Source organism: Dermacentor albipictus, chromosome 9, assembly GCF_038994185.2.
Source record: "Dermacentor albipictus isolate Rhodes 1998 colony chromosome 9, USDA_Dalb.pri_finalv2, whole genome shotgun sequence".
Classification (NCBI taxonomy): domain Eukaryota; kingdom Metazoa; phylum Arthropoda; class Arachnida; order Ixodida; family Ixodidae; genus Dermacentor; species Dermacentor albipictus.
In genome coordinates this window covers 7,727,162-7,740,173 of record NC_091829.1, presented here as the reverse complement: position 1 = coordinate 7,740,173, position 13,012 = coordinate 7,727,162, and the positions used below count along the sequence as shown (strand labels likewise).

The 13,012-nt window shown below is 45.0% G+C and overlaps 1 protein-coding gene and 1 long non-coding RNA gene across 2 annotated transcripts in view; one reads left to right on the top strand and one right to left on the bottom strand.

Annotated features, from left to right (window-relative positions):
• The window catches only part of LOC135906076 (uncharacterized), a 73,082-nt gene that overhangs the window by 56,217 nt on the left and 3,853 nt on the right, over nt 1-13,012 (top strand). The window lies entirely within an intron of this gene.
• On the bottom strand, nt 6,610-10,283 carry LOC135906134 (uncharacterized). Its single transcript, XR_010565645.2, has 4 exons — nt 10,103-10,283; nt 9,932-10,040; nt 7,217-7,291; nt 6,610-6,739 (listed from the first exon to the last, which is right to left on the bottom strand). It is a non-coding gene; the product is annotated as an uncharacterized lncRNA (long non-coding RNA).

The window sequence follows — 13,012 nt, the reverse complement described above, 5'->3', positions numbered from 1 at the left end:
CGTATTTAGCTTGCACCCTCCGTGCATTGAGTTGATGGGTCATTGCGCTTTAATTGTGGCAGTTCCTGTGCAATTCCTTTTAACCCTGCTTATACTCGGGTGTTATATTTTGCGATTCAATTGTATTTATCAGGTGAAGAGTCTCAGCACGACATCTTTAATGTCTTCTACGTATCCTTTTCTTATTATTTCCTGTGAATACTGTGAAACATGTTTCTGTATCTCCTCACATTAAGCTGTCATTTTATGCTTCCGCAGAAATTTTGTGCTGACAGTTTTCTAAATGTGGGAGCTGAAAATGGTCACCGAACTAGCGCTTGGGCTATGGATTCACGCCGGTTATTCCTACCCCGTCAAATAAAACGATGCGCAAATTTAAGAACTCAGAACTGTTTCGTCGTTTATCTAGCTGCTGCAGCAAAAACGAAAGCGCGTTCATTCAAGTTAGCAAAATCTCCTACAATATTTGGATCAGCACAGTAGATAGTTCAAACGTCATTTCTTATTGCCCAAGATATGCTTCTGAATAAAGACGCGTTCCAAACTCCCACGCTTAAAGCTTCAGAAATCAATTTGGAAATAATATTTTTTTTCGCAAATTACTGCATCATTCCTTCAGGATGGGGCGGGGGGGGGGTTACACCTGTACAATCAATTACCCCTGGCGCTTCCCTTTACAGAAAAAAAAGAAGAAGAAAGGACAAATGTGCTGTACACGTGACAGCGCACGCGTGATTAGCGTCACTGCTACGCGCAGGGCCGTGTTGCAAACCGGCGCCACCGGGACAATCCAAGTAAACACTACCACAGACGAACTGAGGACAAACACGTTTGCTTAGTCACTGTGCTGGAAATACGTAAATAGTCCCCCTTCTTTTACTATATTACCCCTAACCTTCCTCCCTGTCCTTTCACTCCACTATTCCCATCAGTGTTGCTATAACTAGAAATAAACTCCGCTACTCGCGACCCCGAAGAACCCTATAACCCGGGATAGGACAACCCATAATACGCTAAAGCTCGGCTAAATGCGGACAACAATCGGAACAGATGTTCAGAATATTTTATTGCGTCTACGTAAAACAGCTGAAAAAAATTACACTAAATATTAGCGTTTTCGTCTATAATAGAATAAAAATATAAATATTAATAGGTGTTTTTTTTTGCGAGTGTGAAGAAAGAATTTTTATTCCGGCATAGTGTGATGCAATATGATTGACCCTGTCATCTAAATCCATTGCCTATGTGGCTACTTTTGGATCCATACCATAAAAATAAAAAGTAGGCAACCTCATATACACGATTAGAGAGATGTTTTAATGATGCAACAGCATGTGGAAGTTTTCTAATGAAGCCGGGCATTTCATTCGATTCTTGCACCCTACAAATGATAGCACACGTTGACCGTATACATTGCGAATTTTAAACAAGTTGAAGTTGCTCTGATTAGTTTATCTACTGTCTCTTGCAGGCGTGAGAAATATTGATTAAATGTCTGGCTTGTTCGAGGTTAGTACTCTGTGGATTACTATAGCTGTTTCGCCGCCCCGAGCTAGGATAAATGGCGTTATATTTACCTGTGCAAAAAGCTGTGCAGAAGGCGTGTCCTTAGCAGTCGATGCAATTATTCTCTGATCGCACGTTCCTGAACTTCGATTAAATATTAGCGTACGAGGCGTTATAGAAACCACAAGATTATACGCAATATATTAAATAGCAATGAAAAATTGTGCAATAAATGAGGCAATGTTTAATAATGGAAACATTGCGCGCCTTTAACAAGGTATAATAACAAAAATCTGTTTTTTTAGTTACTTGTTCAATATGCGGTGCCCAGTGTAGCACCCAGTGTGGTGCACAGTGGTGCCCAGTGTCAAGACGTATTCCTAAGATTGATGGCTACTAATTTGTTGTATTTGAGTGCTTCTGTGGTACAACTTCCACTTATTAGGCGTAGTTTTTCGGTTAGATGCTAATGCTACATACTTGGTATTTTTGAGGAGCTTAAAACAAGTTTCATAGTTTACGGCAGCTCACCTTGAGTGATTTCATTCGCTTCCTGTAGTGACTTTTGGCTAGTGACAACTTTAATTATAGTCCTGCAGAGCTTTTGCCGACGGGGCCTTAGGTCTTTCACGTTGGGACGTCGAGGTGTTGCCTCGCCGCCGCATCACGGGACCTGCTGGACGGCCCAGAGTTGGTCGCCGAGCCTGAGGCTGCGGAAGGCCCACCGCGGCGGATGGGTTTCGGAGTTAGGACCCGGCGGGTTTTTGTTGCATTCCCAGAGCCTGTGGGTTAAAGTCGCTACATCGGTGTGGAAGACCTTGCATATATTTGTTGGGTATGTACCGGGGTAGAGCCTGTGGTATTGTGCCGGGTTACGGTACGTGAGCGTCTGCAGTTGTCTGACGGCCGCCGCCTGCGCCCTGTCCAGTTTGTCGCTGGGTGCAGGGAAGGTTCGACGAGCCAGGCAGAGGGCCTTGATAATTCCGTTGTAGCCCGTCAAGCAGTCTTTGGTGCTGTCCCGCGGACGACGGTCGCCGGCGCGGTTCGCGAGATCGCGCGCTTGGAGTGTGCCGTCTCGTTTCGGTAGCGACGTGTCTCCATTACTTCTTCTACTTGCACCGGGAACCACTGGATTCAGGGTTGAAAATCTACCTCCAGCCGCACTTGTTGATTGCTCAGACTCGGGCCGCTTTCCTTGAGATCCATCCTTTGGCGAAGTTACCGACCACTTGTCTCGAATCGCAGAGAACCTTCGTGCACGTCGGATCCGTGAGGGCTAGTGCCACCGCCGCTTCCTGTCCGCCTCTTCTTCGCGCTCGCACGCTACACTTGCCGTTAATGCGCGTTTTGCCACTCCCATCGACTACCGCAACTGCCAATCGCAAGCGTTCTGCGCATTGCGCGGCGTCAACGAACCGTGTCCCCATTTCTTCTCCGCGGGTGCGCAGGAGAGCTCTGGCCCTGGCCACTCTTCTTCCCCGGTTGTGTTCCGGGTGGACGTCCCGTGGAATCGGGTCGACTCTTAGCGCTTGTCTTATCGCGTCCGGAACGGTGAGTTTCTGGCCCTGCTGTGTGCGGTAATGGTTGCAGATACTTTGCATGATCTAGCGTGCCGTTCTCGTGCCCGCTAATCTTTCCATTTGTGAAGTGCGCTGCGCCTCGGCGATTTCTCTAAGCGTGTTGTGAAGCCCGAGCTGGATCAAGCGGTGGATGCTGGTGGACTCGGGTGGACCCAGTGCTATCTTGTACATCCTGAGGATGAGGACGTTCATCGTGGCTTCTTCTCCCTTGTACCAGTTGTGGAATGCCGCGACGTACGCAGTATGGCACATGACGAAAGAGTGTACGAGTCTTGCGAGACTCGCCAACGCGAAATTATTAGAGCTGTGTATAAGACAGAACGAGAATATTTCAGCGATCTAGGATAATCGTTGAAGAATAGACAGAATACTATTCGACCCAGTACCGACCCTTGCGGAACGCCCATCTTCAATGCCTTTAGTGAAGATTTCTTGCTTCTAACTACTACGTATTGCTTAAGATTTGTTAAACAGCTGCAAAAAAGCCAAGTACTTGTTCTCCAATATCATAATCTTGTAATTTTCTCAATGGTGTACAGTGATCTACAGAGTCAAACGCTTTTCTAATATCCAAGAATACGGCGACTGCGAAGTAGTTCTTGTAAAATGCTTGGTTTATAATTTGTTTTAGGGAGCTTACGGCAGTTGTAACAGAGTAACCAGTTCGAAAACACTGTTGTGCTTTTGAAAGTATGTGGTATCTTTAAATATAGTTCGTGATACGCTTTGCAATCAGTTTTTCGAGGAACGTATTAGTAAATGATAAAATAGTATTGTACGGTAGTTCGCTAAGTCGTTTCGACTATCTGCTTCGTATATTGCTATCAATCTTCCGATTTCGACCTGGTCATGTACTCGATAGAGTGGATTCGTGGAATGAGTTTGCAAGCACTGCACCCGAGATGTCGATATTATTTTTGAGTAAAGCTTACAGGTGGACCATCGTAAGCCGTCTTCTTATTTGATGGCGCATGTTTTACCGTATCTATGATTTTCGCTGTTATATCAGAGAAAAACGAATGTGTTCATTTGAGATGGAGGTAAAAATTAAAAACTGTTTTATGGGCACCCCGGTTGCATTCTGTAGTGGTGCCGATATCAGCAAGTCTACGAGAGTGGCACTTCATGCGTCGCTATCGGGAAATATACTGCACTGTTATAACACGATAGCGTCAACGGCTCCCTGTCGCATCAAATCCGCTGTCGGCGTCATTTGTTGACCTTATGACAGAATTCAGTATTAGCAAAACTATCTTTTTGAATTTCCTTTTGCTTCTATTATCAACGTATTACAACACTATTTCTTATGCTTACGCATTAATCAAAGGAGGATACATTGCTTGCTCTCTTGCCTCGAGCACGATAATAATCACTGTCTCTCTTTTGCTTCAGTTGGTTGTGACAATGTTGTATTTGTTCATTCGCTCACATTATTACGTTCGTCATCCATGGATATATAAGAATCATGAAGTACCTGGCTCTACGTGAGCTTCCATTTTGTTTAACACACCTGGAAAGTAATAGATTATATAATTTTTCATATGCTTCGCTGACATCGGCGTGATTGATCTCAGCAATTTCAGTTCTAATGGTTTCCTAGTTAGTATGTAGTCACACCTTTCTGCCAAGCGAGCTGTTTGAATGCTGATGTCAGAGTTATCTAAGGGTACATGTTTATAGGTCGAGAAATGGCCTGTTATGCTTTCAAGAATGATTCCCGATATAACGCTATCTATGTGATAGAAACGTACATGATCAATTATAGTTGATGCGATTGCTGGGACTCTTGTAGGGTTAGCAATGGGGTTCTGAAAGCCATAGCACGATAGGACATGTTGATATGCTATATTGAGGTGATCGGTATTCCACAATTTCCACATAAGCTCACCTTGTTACACGTGTTTGTGATATTTGCTACGATTCTTTCAAGTTTATACAAGAATGGCGAAAGTGTTGAGTCTGACGGCCTGTATATCACTCCAATTATAAGCATGTGTTCGAGTTGTACAAAAAGCGTCTTGTAGTTGCCAGTTCTCGATTCAGTGACATGCAGTTTCTAATATTTTATTATTATGATGGGTCTAGCACCACTGCTAGATTCAGGAATTACTGGGAGGGACAGAAGGCTGTAATTAGACATGCTTAAGAATTCGCATCCTTTTAACCAAGTTTCTGATAGAGCTACGATGTTGTAGCGACATTAAACCCGCGTCAGTAAGGCAATAATGAATCGGTATTTCTTTGCAATCTTTTGGTGTTACAATGCATGATATGGAGCCAGTGTTAAACCAAGCAGACTTGTTCGAGGGCCGAAATACACAATGAATATAACGTCGGATGCGGCACGTGTAATTCCGTCACACAGTTTCTGAAATGTCTTCTATCGTTTCAATGCGAATAGCTCTCCAATTTTTCTACCTTCCCTGCAAGAATTTTAGGCTCAGCGACCCACTCCAATATTCAGTCCTTGTCTTTCTTTTTTGCAATGGCCATACCTAGCAGAGCTTTGTTTTCCGTCCAAAGTGCTAGTTGAGAAAATATATGGCATCACTTTCAAAGAATCCTATTCCGATGGTCATGAAACGCTTTTTGTTTGCTGCAATTGCCAGGGTTTCACGCTTTGTTTGGTCTATGAACCTCAAGATGACGTTGCTTTTTTTTTTGTTTACAGACGAACGACGTCAATGTCTGACGATATAATACTGACCACTACTCTGTCCCCACTTTCTCTAACCATTTCCACCAGCAATTCGTTCTGGTTCTGTGTGATTGCATTTGTCTCCACATCATTTTAGTTCACGAAGCCCTTTCTGTGGGCTGGCAATCACTATGCCCATCGTTCCTTTTCTGCATTTGAAGTAGCGCGCTCTCGTTTTAAACTATCCAGTTCTTGTTTAGTCACCGAAAGAACTTCGAAAGTTTGATTTGTATACGTGACACCTGTTTCACGACAAGTTATTTTTTTAAAGTTCACATTCATGCCAGAGAAGTGCTTGACCAGCTATTTGATAGGGTGCTGCTGCTTATCAGTCAATTGGACAATCCGAGTTTTTCAGTTAGGAGGGAAAAAAATTTACACACCTGCGAAATATTCCAGATACGGGTACCCAGTAGTTGCTTCGATGCGCTTTCAACCAGATCCCTCGCTGTAATGAATGGCTGAAGACGAGGCACCGGATAACACAGCCTCCCAGTTCAGCGGACGCTGCACCACACAGGCGCTTGAGTCGACTCAGCACAGCTATTGAGTCCTCGCTGAAGGCGGAATGCTGAAGCCGGAAGTCAGCACCTCGGAATGCTGATACTGCAACATATTGCAGATACGGTTAAGGCTTGTATCGATGCACATTCACCCGGGGGCTTGCTAAAGAAAAACAAAGAATGCTTCAGTGACCTAAAACCACTGGCTAGAAACGAGGCTGATCTACAAGGTCGTGATTAAAATTACAGAGGAATGCGCTCTGTTTCATCTCGGTAGCATAAATCAACCAAAGGCACACATCGCATAGCTGCTACCCAAAAAATTCACTGAGCGTAATTGCCCAGCTTCTAAGAATAGAAAGGAATGCACTCATCTTCCCTCCTGGGAAACGGAACTAGGCCCGGCTGTTCGTCCCCTAGTTGTTGTTCGAACCATGAGCGACGGGGAAATCCTGCGTGCACAAGTAGCCAGCATTATTTCTGTCAAATTGTGACGCCTTCGAAAAGGCTGTGGCCCGACGGCACAGGCTAAAATTATTCACGAAAACAGATCAATCCTGTTGTGCTCAGACACATGCACCAATTAACGGCAAAATGGCAGCCAACGCTAAAGCAAGCCGCGTAATCAGTGCCGGCTACACCGCTTAGTACTGTGGCAAGGGCAACGTTGAAGCACTAGGAAATGGCCGAAGTTATACAGCATGTTAGGAACGATTTTTTTTTTCTCAACACGTCGACATCAATTTCTGTGGCGTGCCACACTGAACTGGCAACCGTGTGGATTTATATCTAATAGTTGATAAGACTACTTCACGAGCAGGCAAAAGAGTTTTATAGCAAAACAGGAGTGCAAAACACTTAGCATACCTGCTACGCGAATTGTTGATTGTGCGCAATTATTTCAAAACAGGGGCTAGAATTCTTCTCACCTAGTCTTCTGGCAAATGTAGCTTGGCCCGGCTGTCTGTCCTCGCGTTGTTCGAAGCACGTGCCACGAGAATGCCCTAAAAAATGAGCAGCGAGCATTCTTTCGGTTACCATGTGGTCCCTTCGAAGAAACGGCTTGAATTGCGGGTTGACGCCAGAAGCTAAAACTGTTCACGGAATCAGGTGTGCATTCTTGCAAGCGACCAGATGCACCGACATACGGCAAAATGGCAGCCAAGGGGAAAGCAAGCCGCGATATCAGTGCTGGCTACATCGCCCGCTATTGCGGCGAGGGTAATGTCCCAATGCAAAGAAATTCCCGACATCAGACAGCGCCAAATAAATGAAGAAAAAGACGCTGATTTGCCCGATGATAGCCTACCACGTCGCCCAAACTGCCGTCTTGAAAAATAAAATGCCATAGAAAGATAGGGAGGGGTAAACAATCTTTTGGCACCTGTGATAATTTAGCGGGTGCGTTACCTTGCGATTACCAGTATAACTAAAAACACAGGCCTTGCTCGTTATGTTCCAGTATGCGGTTGCAGTATATATTTCGTTTAAGTTATACCAACGTCTTCATTTGAGATACCCGAAGCATGATGAATCAAGGAAACCGGCTCTTACAAAAACTTTGCTCGCGTCTTGCCATTTTAAAGTCAGTCTGGTTGACAGCGCGGGAAATCCAACGAAGGCGTTCGAGTTGTAAGACGGCGACTGAACCACTGGCGTGAAAGCTTTTAATGCAACGCATACGGCACTCTACTTTTGCCTCAAGAGTGACATAAATGAAAGGTTTTATTATCGCAGATAGGCCGCACTATTTTCGCCGCGGGAGTGAATTACGTTATGTTAATTACGTTATGTAATTACGTTGTTCACGACTTTTAGGTGGTCATGAATGTTGCTATGCCACGGAAAGTGGAACACAGCTGGAAGCGAGACAACACGGATAGCGCTGCCTGCCGTCTATGTTCTCTGTAATATACTGCGCTGGGAATACATGTGGATGGCTCACCTTTACAACGACTACCGGCATCTCAGGGTGAACGAGAAAGACGTGCGCCCTTATATATGCTAGTAAAATATAACTTTTACAATGCTTGCAGCAATTGCAATTGCAGCCTGTGTTGCTGGTTTCGATATTGTGCGCCCAGGTTCAAGCACGGCCACATGTAAGATTGCTCTTCCCGAGAGGCAACGCTTGAAGAGAGCGTTCGTTCTGCTCTAGCGAGATGCCCGCGTGCTCCACACATCAATGCCCACCCACCAACTGCACCAACCTTGCTAAGCGTTAGGTTCGTCGGACTACTGCCAATGCAGTTCAGCCCCTAATCCAGTGAATTTCTCAAGGCGCCTAATTTCTTCAGCGTTTTAAGACGCACACTCGAAGAATAAATACGCACCTCCGCAGAGGTATACGTCTTTTACGATGTTTACCTGGATGCACTTGTCGGCTGATAACCCTTGAGAAAGGTCGTTCTAAACAAAGTTTCTGCAATGCCATATTTTATGACCTATAGTTCACACTGGGATGTTAGGCGTCCGGTAAGGGCTGAAACTCAGCAATAGTTACAAAAGTCATAACTATACTAAAGCTGTTACTAACAAAACATTTTAATCGACTTTCTTTTTTTGGCACAAATGTACTCTCCTTGGACAAAGAGAGAAGGCGGACAAGTTGCTTTTATTTCCCCTAATATGTAACTGCGTTTGTGCATAATGGGGTTAATACAACAACAATATATCGCTTGAATATAACAGGCTTTTGTGGAGTAAGAACTAATTTACAAAATTTAATGTACCCAATATATGATTGCTGCTTAAATAACTGTAAGGGAAGTTGATATTTCACAATAGAAGTAAGCCGATGCTTAAAGTGTAACATTTTATTAAAAGCATTGCGTCTCGGAATGTTTCGCGAAATGCTGACCTTAATATATGCGACCACACGCATTGCTGCCACAGCAACTTTCCCATAGTGTGTATTTACGCTGGTTGTAGGAACGCATTCATTGCAATAGCAAAGCATTTCCCTGCACATTCCGATTCTCGAAGCTGACGGGGCCACAGAATTTCTGGCACAGGATAGCGCTTTCAGTCCTAGCTGACAACAACTCCGCAATTACACCACGGAATATAAAAACTTTTTTTTCACAGGAATTTAGTTTCACTTGTGCGCCTGAACTAAATGAACCAGTACTGCACATGGACTATACGTGCATTGCTTTGCATTACACTGTAGTTACTATATCAACAGTTATTGTGTAAATTAGAATTCCGACCACTTCCATGAAGTGTAACTACTAGTAATAATTATTTGTCAAGCAACCCGCGTTTCCTTTTTGTTTTCTTTTTTATTATTACGAATGGGAGACAGACGTCGCGAGTAACACGGAATTAAGGGAGCGAACAATATTTTACCGACAAATACACTAAGCGGTTCTTTGTCGTTTTTCTAACGCACTACTTCTCTTGCACTCTTTTCAAAAATCACTCCTTCGAATAATCCTCAAACTTTAGCTGAGTAGATACACGGGGTTACATTAATCAAATTTACGAATGTTTGCAACCTCAGAACACCCCAAAACTAAGAGGCGCCGAATGCATCGAGCTCATATTCCTGCGCCCAATAGATTACCAACTGGCAAAACTTAGCAACTGCTTTTAAGAAATGAGACATGAAAAAAATAAAGGGGGAAAAATTTGAATAGTACTCGCGGTCGACAGTCTGGTTCCGCCCATGGCCGGTAGTGCTCAGCCCCTTACACAAACGCCGGCTGGAATCCGTCGATTCTCGAATGCTCGTTTCGTCTTGCGCTGATGCTGCCAATTTGTGTTCTCGTTAAACACCGTTAAACACACACACACACAAATAAAGTGCTTACATCCCTGAAGGCAAGGTTCGGGACCGACGCCCTCCGCTGTTCGAACGCCATTTGCAAACTGAGTGGACGGATGTTGTCAAGCAAATCCAACTTCCGGCAAGCTCGCTCAAGAAAAAAAAAAAAAGAATAACTCTGCGGGTTATGCGCACCAGAAGAGCGTCAGGCACGCCGCAGCGGAAGTCCCCAGATTATTCTTAACGCGTGGCACACACGGGCCGTTCCTTCATTCCGCCCCCATCGGAATGCACCCCCGCAGTGGGGATCGAACCAGCGACCTTCTGCGCAGCAGCGTAGCGCCTTAACCACTGCGCTAACGCCACCGGTGTGCCGCCCGTTTTTATTTGTTGTGAACAGCGTTCCTAATGCCCTTTCTGGTGGTGGTATGTGGTTCAACGTATGAATTACCGTCATTAGGGCGTGTAAGCAAACAAAGCGTGCACATACGCACGCAAACGTTCCCCAAGGCCGTATTAATAAAGCCATATTCAGTGCAAATAATTTCAACTTTCTTAGCAAATTACCCTTCCACAATAAAAAAAGAAAAGCGAAAACAAGAAATACCGTTTGTGTGAAAAGTAGCCTGCTAAGCCAGAAAACACGCAAAGATGAGGGACGGGTGTGGTGCACCCGCCATCTCGCCGTGACGTCATCACTTTTCGTTGGCACGTGCTCGGGCTTAGTTAAAGTTTTCATCGATAATTATGGACTATATCGCATTCTAGAAGAGCCAAAGAGTGAACTCAGAAAACGTTAAGACGTTTCGATGACCCAGAATGGTCCAAATAGCAAAATCCGTGACGTCACGCTAACGTATGGGATGACGGCGCGAAATCTGAAAGAAGGAAAAGAAAAGAACTTAGAACTACATTTTCTCTTCTAATACTCAACGTATGAGCGGAAAATTAAGTTCAATATAATTTTTTTAACGAATGCTTTATTCGTCTAAACTCATTTTAATGTTTGTCTTTGGCGTCCCCTTAAACAGTGATCGTTACGGTACGTCATACAGGCAGTATCATCAAATCTCCAGAGGGCGTGCCTCTATGCACAGAAAATGGGCTTTGATTTAAATAACACTTTTTGATAAGATACACTGTGTGAAATTGGAAGAAAAAAAGAGGCAGCGTGAAAGAAGTTTGCTACTATTTGAAAAAAATGTACATACAATAAAGAAGCACCTCGTAGTTCTCCCCAGGGATTGAACCACGGTCCTACTATATACCAGCGTGACACGTCGCCGCGGCGCCATGAGAGCGTATGCCGGTGACGCTTCTAGCATTGCTGTTAAGTACGAGCGCTTTCTTTCTTAAAATTATCTTCAGGCTCAGCCGCGATCGGACTTTCAAAGGTTTCGTAGTTGATGGATTTTCGCAACGTGCTTAACATAGCTGCGCACCATTCTCGGAACGCCAGGTAGCCTTTCTTGCAGACAGAACCAAGTGCGATTCTGCCCGTATTCGAACCCGGGACCTTGCGGTCCGGCAAGGGAACGGCGTCGCCACTGCACTACCGAGGCGGATGAAAGGAGCCTCGCTCATTTAAGCTTCTTTCCGACTTTTTGCGGTTGCCTTAGGCGCTGCTACGCCACAAGGAGCAATTAGGGGGAAGGCTATAGATTTCTGATCATATTTATTGACGTTATGCAAGGAGATCTTGGGGCACGAGTACGGCGCAGGTGAATTCGCTCTTGAACGCAACACGCAGTTGCAATGTACGACACGTAAAAATTAACGTGCAGTTTCAACAAGGTTGCCTTATCCCATACAAGTCGAAATGGCAGGACGACATTACAAAGGCGCGTTTAAAGCAAGAATGCGAGGAACAGTATCACATGAGAAACTCTCAAGCAACGAGGTCAATTTAGACCACCCGAGGTCGACCCAAACTACGGATACGTGTGCTTTCGCTAAGGCTCCAAACGGAATCCTTCCCGCGCAGTTGGCAATCGAACCTGCGACCTCGTGCACAGCGGCAGCCGCTTGATTGAAGAAAACGTTCGCTCGTAAAGGCTATCCTGAGCTGTCGACATCGAACCGGCTATCCTGGTCACTTAACAAAGTGCCGTCTTCTACGAGTTGAGCGAAAGATCGTAACCGAGCGTTTTAATACACGCTCGCTTTTTTTTTCTGCTTTCCTGTGTAACGCGTACGGCATTGCTGCTATCCACTGACCGGCAACATTCGAGGGTTCTTCAAGGATAGTGGCGAAAGGAATCTTGCAAAAAAAAAAAACTTACAATGCTAAAGGAAACACAGCATCGTGGACTACTGCTACATTGAGCACACATATGCCCATGAAGGGTGGGCAGGCCCTTTTTTTTTCTTTTCACGATAATATGGTACGCGCTCATTAGTCTGAGTAACCTATCGCATGCGGTGGTACGCGTGTTTTTGAAAGCGATCCTCAAAAAAAAAAGGAAAGACAGAGAGAAAGAATGAAGAAACTAGCATGACACGTGCGACTTTTTGATTCCACTAACTCGATTACTGCGCACAGAACCTGCTTCTCTCCATTTGTGATATACAGCAGCGACCGCGGGAACGTGCTCGAAGCTTCTCTCCCTTTTACGCGTGAACGTACAGGCCCCACATTTGCAGATTTGCGACATGGGTGTATTAAGCTTAGTGATAAGAGTCGGCATAGCGTTAACAATCAGTTCAGCGGCGCACCTTTCACGGCGCATGATGATGACGTAGATAATAAGCGATCGGCGCTGTTGATGACGTCATCGGCACAGGTAGCGTCGCGCGGAGCGGATGGCTTCAACGGCCGACATAATTCGGCGTTCGTAGAGGCACGTGATCAATTCTGTATCGGCGCTCGGAAAGAAATGAAACTGCGCTCACGCGAAATACGTGTTCACTTGGTAAATCAGGGGAGGGGGGGGGGGGATTCGTATTTCTTTCTTTT